General features: G+C 35.9%; 1 pseudogene across 1 annotated transcript in view; it reads left to right on the top strand.

Annotated features, from left to right (window-relative positions):
• LOC306880685 (protein enabled homolog) overlaps positions 1–24,423 on the top strand; it is a 78,920-nt pseudogene that overhangs the window by 23,815 nt on the left and 30,682 nt on the right. Inside the window, exons 3-4 of the transcript in view lie at positions 3,785–3,962; positions 24,088–24,160. The product of the transcript in view is annotated as a protein enabled homolog (transcript). The remainder of the gene's footprint in view (positions 1–3,784; positions 3,963–24,087; positions 24,161–24,423) is intronic.

Genomic DNA, 24,423 nt, shown 5'->3' with positions numbered 1-24,423 from the left:
TGAAGCATCTTTTTTAGAGTGTCCAGCACTCGTAGCCGTTTCTTTTTATTTTGGACACTTTTACATGAAAATGCTGTTTCTAAAGCCATAAGTTAAAATGTTTTTTTTTTTAAACACTTTCTTCTATCCCACCAAACAAGTCTCTAAGGAGAATTGCAATTTTGTAGGTTAGATGTATTTTTGTAGGTTGATTCCCATGAATAGAGTTTACGGTGTTTTAAAGGAATAGTTCATCCATAAATAAAATGTTGCAGAAAACGACTCGCCCTCAGGCGATCAAAGATGTAGATGAATTTATTTCTTCATCAGAACAGATTTGAAGGAATTTGGCTTAACATCGCTTGCTCACCAATGGATCCTCTGCAGTGAATGGGTGCCGTCAGAGTGGCTACGTTTACATACAACCAAATAATCCGTTTGTAATCGAATTGACGGCTCAATTGGACTAAAAATGCTTCATATAAACACCTTGATCGATCCGATTGAGCTCAATCAGAATTAAATTTCGATTGGATTGAAGGGGGTGGTTTATTCCTTTTCTAATTCGATTGAGAGTGCATGTAAACACTCCATTGGATTGAAAACCGATACTGAAAGGACTGCGCATGTGCAATGACGCAGAAATAGCGTTATGACACGCGGAACAAGCGGTTCATGCTTTTGATTAAAGTGTTGTATAAATGCGTGTCCTGTCATTATAAAACTCTCCTTTCACTTGGCAACTGTGAAGTGGAGCAGGACAACCTCCAATCAGTCCCTGTTTCGGATTCTCATCCACAGGCAACCCATTTTGTGCGCAGGGAGGGGCATTTTTCTGCGTGATAAATATGAGCAGCACGGCACTGCGGTTTATATGTATATTTATCCAGGAATGGAAAAATATATATTCTGCTGTTAAAAACAAATAAAGAAACAGGAGAGTGGTTAAGTGCAAACAGTGAGAAACTCTATATTTGTGCAGTGTGCGCATGTCAAAAAAAATAAAAAATTCAGATTTGAAGCCTGTGACATATAAACGCGCACATCAACCCGATCACTTTATTTAGTGTTCATGTAAACACTACATTCAGATTCATCAATTGGAATGAATTCAGTCCGATTGAACCAAAAATTGTGCATGTAAACGTAGCCAATGAGAGTCCAAACAGCTGATTAAAAACATCACAATAATCCACATGTAATCCACATGAATCCAGTCCATCAGTTATAATCTTGTGAAGTGAAAAACTGCATGCTTGTATTAAACAAATCCATCCATAAGATGTTTTTAACTAAAAGCCATTCCTTCTAGCTGAAATACAAGTCCTCTATGCATAATATTGCTTTTAATATTGCAACCAATGACTCTCATTCTGACGGTACCCATTCACTGCAGATATGATCCTTTGGTTAACAAGTGGTGTGATGTCTAATTTCTCCAAATCTGTTTTAAAGAACAAACTTATCTACATCTTGGATGGTGTGAGGGTGAGTATATTTTCAGAATTTTTATATTTGGGTGAACATTGCTCTGATTTTGCATCTCGAACAGCTTGGCATAGCAACAAAGGTCCAACCAGTAATGTGAGTTTCAAGCAGAGTTATCGGTTTATTCAACCAATGGCAAACAAGGCATGTTTAAAAAACCTTTTTGGAAAGAGTTTTTGCTTTTCTGTTCAGAAGCATAGAAACTCACTTTTGTGTGCTAAATTTAGTGTTTCGCGTCACGTAATTCACTTCAGGCTGTATATTGCATATGTATTTAATTAGTGTCTGGCCTGGTTCTTTCTTTATCTGTTCATATCCTGTGAAGAAATGAACCGTTAAAGAAACCTTTTTCTCTTCCATTGTTTAGGTGAGGACATGTTTCTACACTTTTAGTAAAGTGCAAGGTAATGTGCACTTAAAGGTAACCTTTATTCAGCACTGACCGTGGTTGTTGCGCCCTGCTACACAAATGGCAGAAATGCTGAGGGGGAGGTGATGCTGTACATGACTCATTGCTTTTTTTATGGCTATTCAGTGTTTCGTGGAAAGCCTATTTCTGCTTCTGAGAGTACCTAGGCCATTTTAGTCCAGGTTACTTTAAGTAATCTGATATTCTCCATCCTTTGATATCACTGTGATGATTGCGCCGTTCATTAATTATTAATGGCATCTGTTGATGAGCCATTCATGACAGTTTAGTGACCGAAATGAGTAAAGCGCCGAAGTGCTGCACAAAAATATCAACAAACCTTTTTATGTTTAGCCTTGGCATCTATATATAACTGACTAATGTCTTTAGCTCTATACTTGCAAGTGTGCCAGTAACTAGCCTAGTCATTTATTAGACATACAATAACAACACTCTATAGTAAGATGAGCTAGTAATGATTGCTTGTATATTGTCTGTGTAAATGGTTGGAGTGCAGATGGATAGATAGATAGATAGATAGATAGATAGATAGATAGATAGATAGATAGATAGATAGATAGATAGATAGATAGATAGATAGATGGGTGCCATCAGATTGAGAGTTGCAATATTATGGAAATAGAGGACTTGTATTTCAGCCAGAAGCAATGGTTTTTAGTTAAAAATGTCTTATCGGTGGATTTGTTTATTACAAACATGCAATTTTTCACTTCACAAGATGTTACTTGTTTGACTGGAGTTAAGTGGATTATTGTGATTTTTTTTATCAGCTGTTTATATTCTCATTCTGATGGCACCCATTCACTGCAAAGGATTTACTGGCATATACACACACAAACACTATATTTAGTAGAAGTAACTACCGCTTAAAGGCTTGCAGGGCTAAAACAATAGAAAAGTTGCTTATATAGGACCATGCCCCAGTCTTAATTCTTGCTGCTCAATTTCATTAATGTGTTGAGAAAACTGAGAAGTTTTCTTCACTTGCGAGTGAACAGGATGGCTTACAGTTCACAGTTCCTTTTATAAAGCTCGCTAATTAGTTGCACTTCTCATGGTAATTACGTTGATGTCAAAGGATGAGAAATTGAAATGACTGGGAAAACAGCCAGTTACCACAGAAGCTCAAGAATGATTCACCCTGTTGAGGACATGTTGTTGGGAGAGTTTAGGGAGCCAGTCAAGTGTTTGATGTCTAATAGGGGCCTATCTCCCACCCATATGCGATTACCCTATTAACCAAGTAGTATTATTGCTGTAAAACCTTTCTTGTGCCAGGATGGCCTCAGGAAACTTTGTGCAAGTTCTGAAGAAATGAATTTACTTTTTTGTTATCTACAAGAATAGAGGTGCTGCAAGCAGCATTTTTTTTTTTTTTTTTTTTAAATCTCTAGTTCGTCCTTGTGAATCTTTTAGGGAGCAAGTCTTTGTCTCTGAAATGCAGCATTATCTGTCATCTTTTAGTAATGCAGATGTTTCTCCTTTGTGTAGAGAGGTGGTTTAGTCAAATTTTTACTTGAAACTTTTGAAACCTTCAGTTTGATCTCACAAGGAAAAAAGTGGCTATGCACATGCAAAAATGGAGTATGTTGCCCATACTAACCATGAGTTTTATTTTCTTCAGGACAGATGAGGTTTTAATATGCTTAAAAACATTTGTTTTAATGCTTCACGTGAAAGCTGCAGCAATTTGTATGCAATGTCACATTGTTCCCCTGAGATCATGTGGAGTTGTATGGACTACTACAACACTTAGGTTGTATGAGGATACAGTATGTAGTGCTTTAAAGTCTTCTGAGCTGTTCTTAGTTTAGTTAGGGCTTGCATTTCAAATTATATGATTTTCAAGCATTGATTTGAATATATGCTGTTCTCTTCTGTCAACAGGTGGTAATAAACTGTGCCATTCCCAAGGGGCTGAAATACAACCAGGCCACACAAACATTTCACCAGTGGCGAGATGCACGGCAGGTGTATGGCCTTAACTTTGGCAGCAAAGAGGATGCCAATGTATTTGCCAGTGCCATGATGCATGCCCTGGAGGTGCTGAACTCTCAGGATGCAGGTGAGAATCCTGTTTTTACACCAGCGTGCAAAGCTTAATGACGTGTGAATTGTGTGAACTGGGTTCTACCGCACTTTTATGTAGCATTCCAATAGTGATACTCAGGATTCTTCTGAAGAATCTTATTGGAAGTACTTTAGGAAATTCTGCAGAATCATCCTCCTTGCAGTGTATTAAAAAATGAATAGTTACAGTTTTAGAAATTTTAGGTTGAATCATCTTCAATGCTGTAAAATAAGTTTATTAAAATTAAATTAAATAAAAAGTGCCACATTTCTAAACCATTAAAATGATTAAACAAATACATAAATAATAGTACTGTCAAACGATTAATCGTGATTAATCGCATCCAAAATAAAAGTTTTTATTTACAGTGTATGTGTGTACTGTGTATATTTATGTATATATAAAAACACACCCATGCATGTATACATAAGAAAAATGTTACGTTTATATATTAAATATATTTATAAATATAATATAAACTATAGGAATATAAACGCATACATGCAAATGCATGTAAATATTTTCAAAATATATACTCTGTGTGTATTTATATACATAACAAATATACACAGTACTCACAGATATATTATGTAAATAAAAACTTTTATTTTGGATGCGATTTAATCACAATTAATCGTTGACAGCACTAATAAATAATAATAATAATATCAAAAAAAAGTATTATTGTCATTATAAGGATTCTTGGTTGAATCGTGTTCAAATAAATCAAAATGTGTTAATTAAAAAATAAAAATGCAATTATTATTATTATTATTTGCTTAACCATTTTAATAGTTTCTAGGAATGTTAGTGTTATTTTTATTATTGTTATTATAGTAGTTTTGTCATTACTGTTATTTCAAAATGATTGGTTATCATATTAAAATGACCACCATTTGAAAAGTTTCAGGATGTGCATCATTGATTTTGTACCACAGTAACCTCAGCCCATGTCCCTGGTAAAAACACTGTAACGGACATGGTTTGTTGCTTTACTGTAAGATCGCTGATGCTGCACTTGCTTTTATTCCATGTTAGACATTATTTAAATCTGTTAAAAACAGTCTAATTAGTAAATGGTCTTTCACTGTTTTTGTTTAGTGCTAGTGAGCTCTGCAGAACGTAATTGTGTTCGGTTCTCTGCTCAGTTAGTGAGGTCACATTTGGAGCCAGACGCAGCCTATTGTGCTCAATTAATTGTAATTTAGCAAACGGGGCCCGCTCACAGGGGTTTTGTTTGGTATGCATGTTGTTTATGAGAGTGAGAGTCTGGGTTAACTCTGATTGCTCTGATTGGGTTTAGGAGGAGTGTATAACAGTCTGCATGAAATCCATTTGTCTGCAGTGGTTACGTGTGCATGTGTACATACACGTGTCGCTTTCTGCCTTTTTTCCTCTGCTGTCTGAGACCCTGGCACGGTCACAGCGGGGGGTCATTCTCCACACTGATCTCAATGTTCTCAGTGTGTCAGGGCAGTTCATTGCTGAGGTTGTTTTCCCTATTAGAAACAGATGATGCTTTGTTTTGTGGACCGGGCTCTGCTTGTCTCTTTGAGATATGGCTGATCCGTGAGTCCTGAACTGTTGCATATTGAGCAGCTCTCTTTTCTACTGTGTATCACAATAGTAAGGTCATTCTGTTAACCCCACACCGTGTGTTTGAGGCAAGAAAGCTTTTGAAAGGATTGTTTGTATCCATTGCAGCAAGTTGGATTCTATTCAGTCAGGCTTTCATTATAGGAAAATGGTGTTTTAGTGATGTATAGAATAAATATGAATGTGAAAGTTAGATTTTTGGCAGAGTTTGTGAGACTATGACTGAATTCTGAGCGGCGATAGTTTAAAATGATGTATAACTGTATAAAGATTATTTATTTTAGATTTTTTTATCTAATTTTCATTTTATTTTTTTATTAATTTTGTTTATTTTATTTTTTGTTGTTTTTTTTATTATTTTTTATTTCAGTTTTGGTAATTTTAGTACTTCAACTTATTTCAGTTGTTGGCTTTTTTCAGCTTTATTTCAGTCAATGAAGATAAAGTTGAAGTTTACACTTAACAATTCATAAACAAATTGGGGGAAAAATTCGGGTTGGAGGGGAAAAATATTTTTCAAATTTTTTTGCATTCCCTCAAGAAACTTTGCATTCTCTCGCAAAGAGAGTTTCCTTGCAAAACTTTTGTGTTCTCGCAAAGATATTTGCAAAATCAGTTGAGTTCGATCAAACACTTCCTGTTTACTTTACAGCTTGCAGTGGCAGTGTTGGGTAGTAGCATCGCTACAAGTAGTGAAGCTACTAGTTTAACTACATTTCTCAGTAGCGTGGTGGTAGCGTCGCTGCTTTCTGAATCAAATAGATTTTCAGTAGCGAAGCTCGTTTTTTGATCAAGTAGCGCGGTAGCGTCAACAAAAGCATTTCTGAAACTCAAACTCAAATCAGAAATATAACTGCTACAGATCACTGATCCTGGATCAGTAAAAGTGACGCCACAGCCACTAAAGCTCGTAACGCCATTGGCTCCTCAAACTGTCAGTCAAACCTCATTATTCCTCCCTCCTCTCTCGTGAATGAAGTGCGGCGCGCAGTTTAGAGCATCTCAGCTCGTTTGCTGTCTAAAGATAAATAAAGAACTGTTGATTGAATAAGTACAGCGTTTTCTTTACTAAAGAAACACTATATATTTATACACGATAAAGTTTTTTTGTTTATAAGGAGCAGAGAAGAAGAGTGTCTTATATCATTTTGTTGTTGAGTCACAGCCAAATACCTTGTGCGAAGCTCTGAATATTTTATAATATGATATTTTGGCCAAATAACGTAAAATGAAAATGCAAATGCGATGCACGTACTGCCTCTGATGTGGCGATATAATGACGAAAAAAAAAAAGCATGCTGGTCAAAAACTTCATATTTGAACTTGATTTTAATATAATGACACATGCACCGATGCAAATAAACGTAGCCTATCTGTAGGCCTATACATTTATATGGTAACACAATGCAATAAGATTTCATTATATAACATGAGTGAACAATGGACAATTTATTACACCTATTTATTAATCTTTGTTAATGTTAGTTAAGGAAAATACAGTTGTTCATTGGTAGTTCACATTAGTTCTCAGTACATTAACTAATGTTAACAAACACAACTTTTGATTTTAATAATGCATTAGTAAATGTTGAAATTAACATTAAGATAAATGCTGCATAAGTATTGTTCATTCTTAGTTCATGTTAACTACACTAGTTAATTATTGAACCTTACAGTTAAGTGTTACCCTTTGTATAAATGTATCTGTATATAATAAAGCCACTATACCAACTACCAATAGGAGGTTTCCGGCCTTCAGCAAACATTTATTTTGCTTATGTCACAATATAAGGTAAATCTGGCCCTGTACATGATTGGTTTGGAACAGTTGTTGAATAAACAATTAACCTGAAATATTATGCCAATATATCTGCATGACTGGCAGTTTTATTGATCACTGAGAGAGCATTGACTTGGTATGATGTTGGTTCAATATAAAAATGATTTTTTAAATAGCTTAGATGTAGTAAACTACTTTTGCCATGTTGCTGTAGCTTAGCTTGCTACATTTCCCAGGCCTGTAGCTTTAGTGTAGAGAAAGCTTCATTTAATGAAGAGTAACTGTTAGCTTAGCTCACTACATTTTCCAAGTAGCTTGCCCAACACTGTGCAGTGGTTCATACAGCTTCATACATCCACAATGTAGCGTTTCATAGTTTTATTTTATTTGATCTTCCCCATAGCAAAACCGCGATTTACGTGCCTTAATATAAGACGACAGTGATTATAAAAAGGCCAAATTTTCAATTGTATTTAAAATGTATACTATGTACAGGCAAACAATGCGGTAATCCATTAAGCCACATTAAGAGTTTATAAAGTGTTTCTACAGGGGAGAAAACATGTGAAACTTAACGTATTCCATTCATATTCTGGGCGTGTCTGCTTTTCTGTGCGTAATATATATTATTAATAAACTATGTACCAGATTCTGTCTTTTTATTTTACCATCTTCGTCCATTAGCCTGCCTTAAGTGTTTTCTGTAGCTGTTTTCTATGGGGGACAAAAAGCTTAACGTGCATTAGTGCGTTGCGCTCATGGCTATTCTGCTTTATTAATAGTAATATTATTAAGGTTATTAATATTAAAATTGTTATTAGTATTAATAGTATTTATTAATACCACATTTGGGCCTCCAGTGTCACTGTTTTATTACGTTAAGCCACATTATTTTTATACTTGAGTCCAAGTTCAAAATAAAACTATGTAGCTGAATGAACCACTACAAGTAAACAAGAAGAGTTTGTCTGAACTCAACTGGTTCTGCAAGAGATCGATAATATCTTTGCGAGGGAATGCAATTATCTTTGCAACAGAGAGGAAATTTTTTCCTCCCATCCAGAATTTTTTCCACCACCATGTCCCTTAAAGGACTCCATATAATGTAAACATACTGTCCATCCTCAAATTTTACCACCCCAGTAAATTTTGTTTGTGCAAAAAGTACCATAATTAGAGCTTGCTGTATTTTCCACAGTTCAGTTCTCTTTTTGTATCTGAGAAGGAAGAAAAGGCATTTTGTGAAATAATATTTATTCAAGCAATGCAGAAATGGCGACTGTTGCCGTTTTCCATGACCTTCAGTTCTTTGTCTCTCTTATCTCGCTATGGAAAGTTATCTTGTCACAGCTCTGGGCTCCTGTTATCACCACAGGAAGCTTCAGACTCTGTGGCCTTATTACTGTCTATTAATTACTTGATAGCACGGCAGTTAATTATGCAAAGCAATGTTAATAATGCATACTTTGCTGATGTGCGGATAGCCTTGCAGTCCAAGTCCTCTGACTGTTGCAATCCAAAAAGCATTAAATGAATGATGTAAATTGCTGTTTACTGTGAGATTTTCATTTTAGTCTCACTCTCAGACCCCATAGACAGTAGCTTGATATTGTACTCTGCTTTTGCACTGTCTGCAAAAAGTGAGACGTCACACCAAGGCAAAAGGCAGTAACTTCCACATTATATAGGGTGCTGATCACTATTTACAGAATCATTATAGTAACATCTGTATAAAATCTAGTGATCACTGGCTAGGCTATAACATCTAGTAATGTGATTCAATTTTTTTTTCTGACTAACAACCAGATAAAAAGCTAAAAGTGAGTGGATACCGTTTTGCAACCAATTTATTTGCAACGTTCGCTAACATTAAAGGATGCAAGACATACTTAGCCTATTGTTTTTACATCGAACTGAATTAAAATAGCTTAACCTATGAGAACGACTTTTGGATTGATGTGAACGCCAGCAGGGATAATGCTCTGAATGATTGTGAATTAAACATCTCCGTGGGTGCATTGCAGTGGATTTTATCGACAAGAAAAGGAAGGAAACGGATTTAATTGCGAACAGTTATTGATTTTATGTGTGATATGCTGTCACTGCATTTGAGTCCTCACGGACAGAAGTGTCCAGCCCCAGACTGACAGCTGGCTCTGAGTGAATAATCTGCATTATAAAAAAAAAACACATTAAAGATTATTTAAGATTAATTATTGTTGCCAAGTTATCTAGTCGTTATTGCTTACAGTGCTTTGTTATAATGGAGCAGTTTGTTAGATTGCGATCTACTGTATCTAATTTGTTTGTCTAATGAAGTGCCGACAGATGTATAAAAGTACACAAGTCACACCGTAATTTAAACACGGTAGACTTTAATGGACAGTAAAACAAAGGCAGAATACCATATAACTCCAGGCGGGCACAGTATTGACGAAAGAATGCAAACAAATGCAGAGCACCATAACTTACTTTGAGCATTCAAAAACAAAATCAAAGAGCAGTAACTGATGTTATACTGTGTTCTGCCTTGGTTTCTCTGGGGCTGTTCTCCATGATACGTAAACACATGATAAAGGAGGTCATTATTGTCCCAAAATGATCAATAACTAATTTTTGACCAAAAACGAAGTTATGATGATTTGTCTTTGCACTGCAGCACTGCTGTCACTATAGACGGGCGTGGTTTCAGCTCAGCTTCTCCCACGCCCGCCTTTTTGCCCATTTTTGATTATCCGGGAGTGACGCGCTGCCAAGATGGCGACGGTCGGCTCCGCCCACTTTAGGCTTCAAAAATGCTCTTCAGAAACCTACGAGTGACGTCACGGACACTACGTCCATTTTTTTTTTTTACAGTCTATGGTTTAAATGCATAAAGATGCCATATATTAGAAGTACCCTAATATATGGCAACTTTAATAAAAAAAAAAACAGTAGTTATTTGTCATTTTTCTGTTATTCAAAGTGTCAAAACATCATGTGGTGCGACCGTCCGGCCATAACTGTTGTTTTGTAAACATCTTTGAAATTACCCTAAATTTAGTCAGATTAATTTTCTGCACTATTTGGCATGTTTTCCAAAGTGTATTTATATCCCCATCATAATATTCAAACAAACTTTGTCTGATAATCTCCATTTTATGAAATATCATGTGGTGCGACCATCAAGAAACTACCATTTTGGTACTTTTATGTTGAAATCCATTCAAAGATAGGACGTTGCATTATATAACAATTTGCCAAGGACCCATAGAAGCATCAAACAGGTTTGTAACTCTTTCAAATTTGGAAAAAAAATAACCTTTTTAATGGCTGGTATGTAGTTACCACATTTGGATATCATGTATGACCTCAAAAAAACTATGAATATTAAGTTATTTCTACAAGCATTTATCTTTATTATAAATTTCATAGTGACCTTTCACGGGAAGCTAGCTTGTTTTGTTTAGGTGGCTAATTCTGTGCTTGTAAATTTTGACTGAATTTGAAAATATCATGTGGTGTGACCAAATATCATGTGGTGCGACCACTGCAGTGTGTTTTCCATTATAGATATGTCCCAGACTTATATTCAGTTAATGGTTTATATACTCAAAATACTTTGATTTGGAATAGATTTTTATGTAGTTTGGGTCATTTTGAGTTTGTCTGTAATCTTTGTACAACATGAGAAAAAAGGCAAAAAATAGGAATTTCAGGCATCTAATTTTATTTTGGTAATTATGCATTTATTGGTAAATTATTATATATTTATTAATAACTATTTTAATTATTTTACCAGATTCCACTGCCAAGCAAAGTAAAATAAACGCTCACCATAGGCAGCATGTTAATTCTGACCCTTCAGTCAAGCACAAACTCCAGATGTAATTTTCTGCTGTAAGCAAAGACCCGCCCTTAGTTACTGTTGCTACGTCAGACAAACAATGGCACTTTTATGCCACACATCATGTTCTCATGTAGTGAAAAATACATCACGGAGCAAAGAAGACACTGACAATATGATTGACAAAATGACTGCAGTTAATGCCATATGCTGAGCTTTTCAAACGTTTTCTTTAAATAGATTTTTAATTATGTAAGGTATTTGTGTCATTTGGAGCGACCACTCATGTGGTGCGACCAATAACAGCAATAACTGTATTAAATTAAAAATAAATTATCTAATTTGTGGCAGAAATATGAATCACTGCTATAGTATGCTTAAGTGAATGGTATTTTAAAAATATTCTTTCAGTTTTATGCAATTTACAGAAAAAATAAGTCTGCTAACTACAATTAAGAAGGCAACTCTGAAATTATAGAACAAAAATGAGATCATTATGTACAAAAATACTTTTTCTAAACACTTCAATTACTGATAACATCTTAAAAAAAAAAAAAAAAAAAAAAGTTAAGCATGTTAAGGAAATTAATTAATTTTAATATAAACCATGGTCGCACCACATGACATCTAAGGCTACGCCTGATTCATCTAGATGAAAAAACACTAAAAACATTTCAATTTTATATGAATTTGTGTACACAACCTTCTTAATGTTTGAACAACTACAAAATATATTATTTTTTGTATTTTAAAATTTGCCTGTTGAAAATTCTTATACGTCAATGACCCATATATATATATATATATATATATATATATATATATATATATATATATGAGAAACATGAGAAAAAAAGGCTTTGGTTCTTTGGTGTCCTTTTGGAGTCTCCCAAGTGTCCTTTTTTTTTTTTAAAAGATATCTAAATTTATCTTAAAATAAGCTTGCAGAAAATACAGTTTTGAGAGAATCACCCTTCAATGTTTTGGTTTATTTTGCTGGATATAGTAAATAATGACAAAATTAACGTATTCAGCAAGATGAATGATATATGCTTAATTTCATAAGTGTGATTTAAAAATTGTAATCTATTGACAGCCCTAAAATATATATATATGCATGTGTATGTGTGTGTGTGTATATACTGTGTATATTAGGGCTGTCAATAGATTACAATTTTTAATCACACTTATCATGAAATTAAGCATATATCATTTATCTTGCTGAATATATATACATACACATGTAATTAGCTTTCTCAGTCGTGACTGGAAATGATTTTTTCCCCCTTTTTGATCAGCTTCATTTAAACAAACAAGCAAGGTGTAATTTTCAGACAGAATGTTTGATTATCAGAAATGTTTGCCAGGGTTAAAAGTGTGAAATGAGACGAGGTAAACAGTTATTTAGAAAAAGCTGTCATTTTAGAAAAAAACAGCTAGAAAAGCTGCACTTTTGTGGAATGTGCTGAGCTACTGTGTAATGTGACACATACCGGTTACATTAGTAGCGTTACTCACCTGCACTGGTCTGTGTGCTATTGCAGCACTGCTCTGCTGAATTTCCTAATGCCTGTAGGTTCCTGGCATGGAGACAGTGATTTTTGGGAGTGTGTTAAACTGCACTAATCAGCCAGCAGTAGGATCCCATGTGACTGAGCCAAAGCAGGAAAGAGTAATTGGCTCTCCGTTAATTCACATTGTCAATATTAAGCTGTGTACAGCTAAATGAGTTCTATTAAGCCCTGTCGGTACACACCAAGCCGACGCCGACGAACTAGTGGCAACGAAAGCAGACTGCGGGGTCTGCTCACGTCGGTAGCGTCTGGGTCCAAAGTTGCCCTGATGCACCAAGCCGACGCTCAACACACAACGGGCAAGTAGCGCGTCCATTCTGAGCTTTTCTCGTGCACTGGTTCACCAGCTGAACAGCCAATCAGAATGATCAGATGGCCCGACTGACCGACGAGCTCCGATGCCGATTCAACATGTCGAACCGGCTGAAAAAAAGCCGACGAGGACCAACTTCAGCCGACGTCACGGAACACACTGAGAAAACTTAAAAAAAAAAAAAAACTGCCCGACGGCTGCCTGTCGGCTTGGTGTGTACCGGGCTTTAGAGCAATCTAACCAACTGCAGTCTGTGTCCAGATCTCTAATTGAACTTATTTGTAGCGTGTGCTTGTATTAGCTCTTTTACTGAAGCTCTGAAGTCAAGATGCAATTAATCTTTGGTACATGTTTAAGGGCTTTGAGATTCATTCACGTTTGTCCAATAATGGTATTTATGCATTTTTTTACCTTAAAATCCTTCTCGACTGTTTTTTACGCATATTTGCATAACTCTTAAAAACCACCAGCCAAGCAATTTAGAAAATTAAAGCACTGGTGGGCAAAAAAAACAACAATAATTGATTTGTTTTAAACAATTTAGCTCTTGGCTCTTTGGCATTATTTATTAACTGTCTTGGCATATTCAGATTGGGGAAAAAAAAAATCTTAAAAGTAAAATACGCCCCTTGTTGATTGTACAGTGAATTTCAGTGTTTCTAGGCAGACGTGTTACCAAATCATGCCAGTTGGTGTTTTCTTAGCATATTCATGACCTCAGGTAGGCTAATACCTGTCTAATACGACATGCCTCAATCCCAGAATGCGATCCACTGTCTTCTACACTGTGTCTATACACAGACTCAGGTGGAATAACAATGTAGTCATCCCTTTTTTAAGACTATTAGTTGCTGTGTTTGTATTTTTGGAGCATCACATCGAGTAGTATGTTTACATGGCCTAATAGGAATGTTTGTGACCCTTTTGTACATTATTTTTGTGCGTCATCCTGTTGTAAAAGCAAGTTCAGCTAATGGCGATCCCCTTTGAAGACATTCATTTATATATTTTGTTTGGTTTTAAGTGCCGCATGTGTCATCCGGCCCTCAAAGTGACATGTGAGAGTTTGCTGAGGAGTACAGGGGAATCAAAAGTTATTTTTTTACAAACCCCTAGAATGTGTCTGCTAATTTTAGTCGAGTGTAATGTGCAACAGAGTCACATGCCAGGATGATGTTACCTTGACACTGGAGCCATGGACTGTGGGAGATTTGGTGAGTTTTTATATAAATGCTGTTGCCAGCATGACTGAGGATCTCTGTTGCAAGGCAGATGGCCCTAGAGCTCTTGGCAACATGGACTATATATGCATGGAGGTGTGATGGATGTGCTGATTGATGTATTGGTGAGGTAATGTATGAACATGTTTGTCATTGAGAAATCAAACCGTCCAAACCAGACAATCCGCCTGCAGAGTTTACATGTGAAATGTGACCTTTTATCTTTCCCATGGGTTATTGGAGTTTAATTATTGTAAACTTTACTCTTTCTTTACTTTAGTTTTTTTTTTTGTTTATCTCCCACCTTGACGTGACCGCTAGGAATGTGTGAACAAATGTGTGATTGCTCACTGGCACAGACAGCCAGGTGTTTGTGGTTTAGGACTAGGATGTGAACTTTTTTGTAGTGCTGATGGGACAATAGCAGTTTGTAATTTAGTTACTGTTGGTTAAGCTCCTCCAGTACCCTGGCTTAGCTGAAGCCGTGTGATTTCTCACACCGTGAAATCTCAGTGGGGAAAAATACCTTGTCTTCTACCTAAATAATCACCTTGACAAAGTAGACTGTTGTTGAAATTTTCTTTCACAATTGAGATGCACAGATAATAATTCTTTGGTTCCTATGTTCATGTTATGACTGTTCATTTTGTTTGTCTGAATGAAAAAAAAAAAACATTTAACAGTATTACTGGCATTTTTAAAGATCAAGCTTAACCTTGTGTTAGATGAAGGAAAAGGTGATCTAAATGTAAAAACGGGTTGAATTGGGAATGCACAATTAAAATTTTAATATTGACTGATACCAATCAATTAAAAAAATTGATTGAGTATTTTCTCTTTCCATATGTAAACAAGATATAAAAACAAGTTGAATTTGCCTGATGAGTGAAACAGTGTGATATGTATAATTAATAGTATCATAAGGCTTGTTTTCAGAGGATATCTTTGAATATAAGTGTGTTCTTTTTTTGATTATTTTAAAATATGCCAGTCACAAGACAAAATACTTATTCTAAATCAATTGCATTGAAATTTTGTTACACAGCTTTGCTTTTAATGTGTATTTATCAGTTGTAATTGTTTAGATATACTTAATACAAAAATACTTAATATACATTATAATACAAAATACAAGATAAAGTATGCTTTATTTTATTATTTTTCTGTGCAGATTCTTAAGCCCCAAATTCCCTCTTAGATGTTTGATACCCAGAGTCTTCCACATCCTTTTACCTAAAATGGGAAAAATCTGTTCTTGAGACGTCCGGATACCTTAGCTGTCACATGGCTAATGTGCCCTGACCTTCATTTCATCACTTTCTTAAATGGAAGGGTGGACTAGCAGTCTAGTAAGAAAAGTAGTAGCACAGAAAAACAACCTTGTATACTTATATTTTTTTTTGGATTTTCAGAAACTTTACCTGGCAACTGTTATAACTAATTAGACTGATCATATTACGATAAAATGGAGCTCTAATTTTAGGTATCTTTCACTAGCTTCCGTATAACATCTTGCCTGGAATTAAGAAGGTCATGAGTTAAGGTTTCTGTGCCACCTTTCAGTGTATAAATACTGTCTTGTGACGACCTGTTGACAGTCGTGAAATATGTGGGATTGCATGAGCTCATCCATGTCAGAACAAAGCAGGCTTTTCACCCCGTCCCACCCTAGACCCCCAGGAGCCTGCTGCGTCTGCGTCTAGAGGTCTAAATGAAGGTCATCCTGCTTTGAGACTTCACAGTTTGGCAGGACAGGTGTTTGTCTTTTGAGACATGGTACCAGGTGTTTATCTTTTGAGACATGGTACCTCTGAGAGGAAATAGAAGGACAGAACATTCCTGAGCCAAAAAGAGTTTGTTTTTCTGGTCGTGAAGCCTAAATATGGTTTGAAAGGGGTGGGCTTGAACCCGTGTCTGGTATGTGCTTGTTTTCTGACTAGTGACACCACATGACCACCAAATTGCTCCAACAGCCAAGGTGGGAGAGATGACGTTGGCAGCCCAGAACACTTTTTATCGATGAGATCATTCTCTTGCCCCAGACTCTTAATAGTCCTCGTTGCAGAAGGTTTCTCCTCTCCAGCTTTCTAAATAGTTGCAGAGCTTGGCTTGTCACTTCTTGGGATCTTCCAGGACTCAGGTTGGCTTTGTTGCTGTGGAATTAGTTTCGTTTTGAGTTCTGTTCTTAGTTATGCAGTTTCATTCTTTAGTTTTTTTTTTTTTGTTTTTTTTTGAATGAGAATCTGACTCAGGTATACAAGAGTAGAGCTCAATATCGCTACCTCAACTCTCCCAGTGGGACTTGGACCGGGTTCAGAGCATCAGAGCAGAAAGGCAGGCCTGCAGGCACCTGTCCATCATGCCAGCCCCCAGAGTGTACCGCTTCCCGCTGAAGATCAGCCGAACTGAGATCATCTTGAGGAGTGAGTTTGATGGGGAGGGATGGGGCTTTAACCATGAGAGACTCTCAGCAGGGGCAAGCAGGTACTTTGGGATGGTACATCTCTATTTCCAGGACTAAATGGTCACTGCTGGGTTCAAATAAACTGATATGCTTGTGGTATGTAGTAAAATGGCTATGAATAAAGCAGAATATAACCGATAGAATATTAAGATGTAACAACCTTTTTAAAATCTGACCTTTTGTAAAAATCTGGATCAGTATTTGATATGCTTAAGCCTGGTTATCAGATTCTGTCCTAGAAAAAAAAGTATCATCTGTCTGAGCACCAATGAAATGAAAGCATGTGATACGATGTTTGTTTACCATGAAGAAAAAATCTTCTATTTGTTACACAATTTAAAGGCATTGTGCTTGATTTGAAGTGCACCATAGATAATAATAGATTTACTACCAAAACAAGTAAAAAAAAAAAAAAAAATAAAAAAGTTTGAAAATCCCAAGCAGCCTGTCAAAACAGCAGCGGCTCAGCCAATAGAATTAGTTTCGTGGCAGGATTACAGGGCTTCAGTGCGAGCATCTCACTCATATTTGTAACTTAAAATAATGTGTGTGTGAACTGTAAAATGTATTTCAGTGGGTCCTTAAGTCTAGAAAGTTTTTTTTATATATATCTAAGGTCATAAGTCATAAATATCTTGGTATAACAAACGTCTTAATTATCATAAGAGGACATACATTTGGGCATGGAAAAGCAGGAATCGCAATATACCCCAATGCCATTATTAAACTTCAAATTAAATAAATATGAGCACTGCATGTTTTTAAGTAAAAACATGGTAGCAGTTCATATTCAGTGAAAATCGCACAATATTGCTTATAATCAACTGTTGATGAATAGTGACAATGTTTGCTTTGTATTTGTATTGTAATATGTTCTAGATGGTTGTAAGAGTGAATATTTTATCTCCTTTGTCTTTTTGAATGAGCAGCTGGCAATAGTAAAGCATAAGCATTTCAAAATAAGAGTCGCCGTCTATTTCGGTCTTGTTTATTGTTAAAGGTTTGGGTTGCCTGTCACAGGAAGTAAAGACTTGACGCGCATTATTCAGTATACAGTATATAGTATTAGCACAACAATCTGTTTATTACAGATTTTTCAATTTAGTTGCACATGTGATCACTGGGAAAAGCTCTGGAAAGGTTTCTAGAAACCTATTGAAAACAGTCAGTTCCTTTTTTTAGCACAGCATTGCTTCAGCTTTGAGCCCATGGCAGTTTGTAAGTTTCATCAAACCAAGTATGACAAACTCAGTTCTAGATTTGAATCTGTTAAACGTCAAACCAAAATACTGGTCAAGGTGTGTTAATTGTGACAGCTGACAGATTTTGTCCAATCAAATCACTTAACCAGTCCACGTTCCTTTCCTGGGTTTTAACAGCACAGCCATGCCAAGTTTATCTCGAAGTTTATCTCATTAAATGTCTCAAACAGATTGTTCATAACGATCCAAGAGCTGCTCTCTTTTTCTCAGTGAAATGTGTGCTTGTTTTAGCTCTCTGTGCTGAGTCAGTCTTTTCACTCATTTTGCAGCCATTCTCACATTCCCAATCTTGCTTATCCTGTAGGTTTTTATTTTTTTCAATTTATTTGCCTTTCCAAGATAATACGGTTTCCCAATGTCATTTCAGCTTTCTGTCAGAAACGTAAGTGACGTGTTTGTGACGGTCTACACAATGCAATGAATCTAGTTTGACAATAGCTTCAAAAGACATCGGTTATCTCAAAAGATAACACATTGTATGGACTACAGTTAGACAGGATGTCTTTAGATAAAAGCAGTCTTGCCAGCTTATTTCAGAAGTGCTAAAAAAGATTGTTTACACCCTGCACGTGTTCAGTGGTCGGATTTTCTTTCATTTGGACTACAAATGGCAGAACTGTTTCCTAGCAGAGCTTCTTTTATTAGGCAACACTGCATCAACCCCCCCACCACCACCCAATGGTTTTGCAGCTCTTTCCTGCCACTGCAGTTGTTTACCCACCCCAGGGCTGAAGCGGGATCAGTTGATGCTATTTAGTATCTCTGGGGTAATGTCGAACACTGAAAACATCAACACCTTGTACATGAGGCAGTTGAACTATAGGGCCAGTAGTATTCCTAGTTACCATTTTATTTTTTTTACTTTTTAGATTTTTTATTTTTATTTTTTTTACATTGGAGGTTATCACTGTGTAACTAGATGGACAAACTATTCTGAGCAAGTTATAGTAAGTAGAACCCGGTAACTTCTACTATTTTTAGGTCCCAGTCCCATTTCTTTCCAGATTTTCTGTCTTTGAGCCCTAAATAACGAGACTCATCAAAACAGTGATGCTAATGATTTTCATTATATCCTAATCCTAGGATGCCTGCTAAAACAGACCAAGAGTCTCCATTGATTCGTTCACCTTTCTACCACCGAGGCAGACACGCAACATTTTCTTTTGACTCGCATAATCTTGCTTTAATAACGTCCCATTTAACTGGTTCACAGACTTGCTCAGAATCCAATCAGAATCTGTTTAGAGCTAGAGGACAAATCATTTGCTTCCTCATCTTCAAATTATGCAGCACTTGACTGTAATTTTCCCATTTGTGGAACCACAACTGTGAAATTAATTGGAGGGCTTGGGCCAGTGTTGTGCGACACATATGAGTGATAAGGGGATTTGTGTGTTGTATTTACAAGGTGACAGCATCAAGGTGTGGTAATGAGGCTCTGTGTCAAATGATGTTTGTTCTTCCCAAATGTTGTTGTAAAACATCGAGGAGACAAAAATGGTCTTTCAAGAACCGGTGGACAATTTGAACACAATTTGAACAATCACTTTAATGTAATTGAGCTACTCCACTATTGCTAGAAAATTAGTTTTCCAGACCAACCATGACCATGATGGGACATTTGTTGATCACCTAATTTGTGTTTCTTTTACTTACCGTGTTGCAGCTGATTAGAGCATTTATGCATTCATTCTGAGGTTTTATGTGGCTATTTGTTACGTTTCACACAAAAATTAGCATTTGGCTATAGTTTACTAAGCCTCATGTCATTCCAAATCTTTGACTTTATTTCTTCTGTAGAACAGATTGATATCTCAAAATATTTAGATAAATTTTTTTTGGTCCACACAGTAAATGTCAAGCCAGTTTTGCGCCCATTGACTTTCATTGTATCGACCAAAATCTAATATCTTTTGTTGTTCCACAGAAGTAAAATAAAATAAAAAATAAACACACATATTTTAAAAACTATACAGTGATAACTAAACATTTCTTGGTATACCATTTCAAATATTTTGAGTTAGGAACATAAATTAAATGAGATCCAGTATTGTTTTGTGTATTAATATATGGTCAAATTTACAGTAGTATTATATGTGACCATAACACCAGTCATAAGGGTCAAATTTATACATCATCTGAAAGCTGAATAAATAAACTTTCCAATGATGTATGGTTTGTTAGAATCGGACAATAATTGTCATGCCATTCGAATGGCAAACTATGCTCCCTTCGAACTGGTTGTCTTTAGAATACAAATCTGGTGTAATCCCTGGCTATCTCTAATCAGAAGCACGTTTAAAACTGGAATATAATTTAATTTCATTCACACGTGTTTCATAAACAATCTGCCATCAAAATGATAAATGTAATTTATTCTAGCTGCTGTGAGAAAAGGCTGTAAGTGAGCCGCCACCTGCAGGATCCTCACGTGCGATAGCCTAGTAGCCGGGAAAACGTCTATGTTTACAGACGTGACGAAATGACGCAGTGCCATGCTCGATTTTCCCGCGAAAACCTACCCGTACCATTCAAATTAGAAAACATTATTATAAGCTAACCGTTGTGAATTGGGCTAAAGTAAGGTGATCGTTTTGAACACTGGCTGGTTATGTACTTGCTCAAATATTGATTTTGGATAATTTTTAACCAAAGAAAGTTACGGACTGCAGCTTTAATATCCTAAAAATTTTTGGCATAAATGAAAAATCGATAATTTTGACCCATACAATGTGTTTTTGGCTATTGCTACAAATCTACCCCAGCAGACTTTTGGTGTGAATTTGGTGTGAATTTTGATGGTGTGCAAGATGATTCAACTGTGAAATTAAAGCTGTCCGGTGTATTCATGGCTATTAGTTGTTGGTGACATCATCCATTCGATAACTTGATTTCAAGCCCATTACTTCGTCCTGTGGCCAAGCTCTCACTGTCAGTGCTTAGAGAAACTTCCTTGTTCCTCCCTGAGGAAAATAGTATACATATATATTTTTTTTCTCTGAAGTGTATATGTCAAATTTGCCCTTCGTAGTAGATCTCCAGATTTTAGATTCTCATCTGTATCTTGTTGTCCTTGCCTCGAAATGGTTAAACCCCCCTGTTTTCCTCCACTCACCTGATCGTAATAGTTGTGATGTGGTTGTAACATTGACCGCTTTACCTTTCGCCCATCCAGGCATGAATAATTGATCAGGTCCGGAAAGTGCAATAAGTAGACCACATCCTGCTCAGTGAACGTTGTGTCAGAGCGTCTAACGTCTGACTGCCAGCCCATTGGTCCAGTCTTTTTTTTTTTTTTTCCTACAGCAGTGTTTACTTGAGAATAGCCAGAACAACATGCTGCTCTCTTTGAGATCTCATGGAGTCATTGATGGCAGTTTAGGAGCTGATGCGAATAGTTCTAGTGCACTTGTTACAAGTGTACCTAAAGACCAGGATGGACTTCTACAATACATCTGCTGTCAGAAGAGGCTCGGTGGTTCCCTCCTCTCATGTAGGTGTTATTCTGACTCTTTAGCTTTCTGTTGATCCGTAAACAAGCCATTAAGTATAAACTTAAACGGAGCTGATATTTTAGTGTGATCTCTGGTTTCACTATTTTATTTTATTTTAAATTTTTTTGTCATTTTATTATATCATTTTCTATTATATTATTATTTTTTTGTGTTGTTTGAATAATTGTTTATTTGTGTGTGAATTGAGCAAGCTAATTTGGTGCAAGTACACTAAGAAACAAATTATGCATATAATAATGCACTGGTATTTTTATAATTTAATTATTATTTGTAATATATTATATTAAACTAATAAAATATGCTAATTTAATTATGCTTCTAACGATGCACCATGTTTATTATTTCTATTTTATTTTATAATTATAAATAATTTTTGTATTCCTTTTTATTTTATTTTATTTTATTTTATTTGTGCAAAGTCAATTAGTAGGTTATGCTATCTGTGTGTGATCTAATGGCAGTACATTACCAAACTGGCTTGAAGGAGGATCAGTCCATATTAAAGCTGACACTGAGTGCTTTTGGACCAGAGCCAGCCTTTAAAGTGCTGTTCAGATTGGCCGGGGTTAAATGGGCTAAGTATGCTTGCCTTTGTGTCAGAGTTTCAAATTGCAGTCATTGCACTCAAAAATCTCTATAATGTGGCCATAAAAACAAATCAAGTTAATATTTGTATAACTTGACCTTGGTCTCTGGAGAGACTATATTTGCTGACTCTTTAGATATCATCCGAATAGCTTTGATAATTTGCGATTAGCTCATCGTATGTTTGTTTCTGTTCAAGGAAGGAAGAGAAACTGAGGGTGCCTGCTTATATAACAGGGCCTTACATACACATTAAGGCTAGCGTAGGTGTGTTTTATATGTTAAAGACAAAGAACATTTGAGAAGAGAATTTGTAGAGTGGGTTACACAAACATGGACAATCACGAATGGTTGGTTTTCTTAAAGGGGGGCACAGAACTGTAATGTTAGATTAGATTTGACAGATGAGTTAATTACTGCTTGGCTTGTCCAGATGGCTCAGCTCTAATGTCATATTTTTTCATGGAGTCTTGTGCTGTTGGGAGAATTCTGCATTCAGACTTGTTTAATCCAATTAATGTGTTCTGCAAGCCATTTGTTTCTGGTTAAAGTTTAGCTTTGCTACTTGGTGCGCATTGCATGCCATGATCAACTTTGCTGCAACTTTCATGGTGATGTAAAAAAGATGCTACTTGTTATCCCAGGACAGATGTTGTTTAATGTTTTCTTAATTGTTGTTTTGTTTTGTTGTTCCTCAGGTTTTATATTGTTTTTGTTGTTGTTTGTTTTTTGTTTTTTAGGTTTTATGTTATGTTAAATGTTATATTTTATATCATTTTTGTTTATTTTTTACTTTGTTGTTGTTTTTTTGTGAAATGTTATGTTTTATTTTAGTTTTTTTTTTTTTTTTTTTTTTTTTTAGGCTTTATCTTGTTTTATATTTTATGTTAAATGTTATGTTGTTGTTTTTTATATATATTTTTAGTTTTTGTTTTTATGGTGTTATGTGAAATATTATGTTTTGTTATTTTAGCTTGCATAGATTTTATTTTTTTGGCATAATCCATTCAAAACATTATCGGCCTTTTGTTGAGCAGATCATATCAGCGATGTGGACCAGACCTTTTGCTGTGTTGTCAATAGTTTGTCTATTTGTTGGTATTTAGACTACCTTCCCCCTCTAAAATGATGAAACTGCAGGAAAGAAACAAGTCAAACAGGTGCAAGGATAAAAAAGCTCTTGTTTTTGCAGTGCCCTGCTGTGTGTAGCAAATAAACAGGAAATGGCAGAGGGCATATGTAGTCTGGTAATGAGTTACAGAGAGGGTAAACAGACCTCTCTCACCTGCACAATGCTGTATTGATCGATTAGTCAAGTGTGTCACGGCAGAGACTTGTCCTGTGTTCATGCTAAGCTTTCATACAGACCTCAACCTTCCTCTGCTCTCAAATTCAGCCTGGCAAAATCAGCAAAGCCTCTATAGTCAAACTATGCTGTAAAATAAGACACTATCAAGGCTTGGGTTTCCATCTGTGTGATATATTTTCAGCATGAGGTCATCAGCCAACCTTCTTCCTTCAATGTATATTTTTATTTTAGTTTATAATAATGTTTGTTACAGTTATGCATATGCTTCCATTTCTAACAAAGTTCTGTCCTTCATTCAAAAATGCTATAATATGACATTTGTTTAGGTATAGTGACATATGTGAAGTAATTCACCCTGGCACTGACAGTTTTGGTGCTTAGCGCTTCTTTTTTTTTTTTTATGCACAGTGATTTGAACTGCTGCTGACGGTTCCTTTAACAGATAATCTTTTCCCCTGTCCCTGATATATAATGTCCTAATTAACTCTTGCTGTCCAACGCACCTGATCAATGTGTCTTGCAGCCAGCGGCCCATGTTTCTCTCTCTCTCTAAAACCTGATCTTCGGTTTCTCTTTTGGGGCTTGTCCAGCGTACTTTACATTATTGATCAGATTTCAAAGTTCTTTCCAAGTTTCAAACTGATGCTCATTCCAGATTTTTCCCTTTTTCCACAGGCCCCCCAATGCCAAGACAGACCCCTCAGGTGCAGAATGGCCCATCACCAGAGGATCTGGAGGTGCAGAGAAGGTAAAAACCAAAGTTGCAGACACTGGCTGCGGTAAACCGTACAAATAGGGGTTGATGTTTATAATAGTTTTAATCAGCTAGCCAACAAAAAGCCTTTGGGTTCTGATGCTAATTCATCATTTAAAGGTGTGGTAAGTTATTTAGTTGTTTCATGGGCGCTTATTTGTTTTCCCCAAATACCAACAGAACTGTGATATTTACTCAAATTTAATTATTTAGGTGTAAAATAGGGCTGCAAATCGATTAATCGCAATTAATCTATT

This window comes from Barbus barbus (genome assembly GCF_936440315.1).
Source record: "Barbus barbus genome assembly, chromosome: 14".
NCBI classification, from domain to species: Eukaryota; Metazoa; Chordata; class Actinopteri; order Cypriniformes; family Cyprinidae; genus Barbus; species Barbus barbus.
Note: the sequence above shows the minus strand (reverse complement) of the source record. Positions and strands in the feature narration are given on the sequence as shown.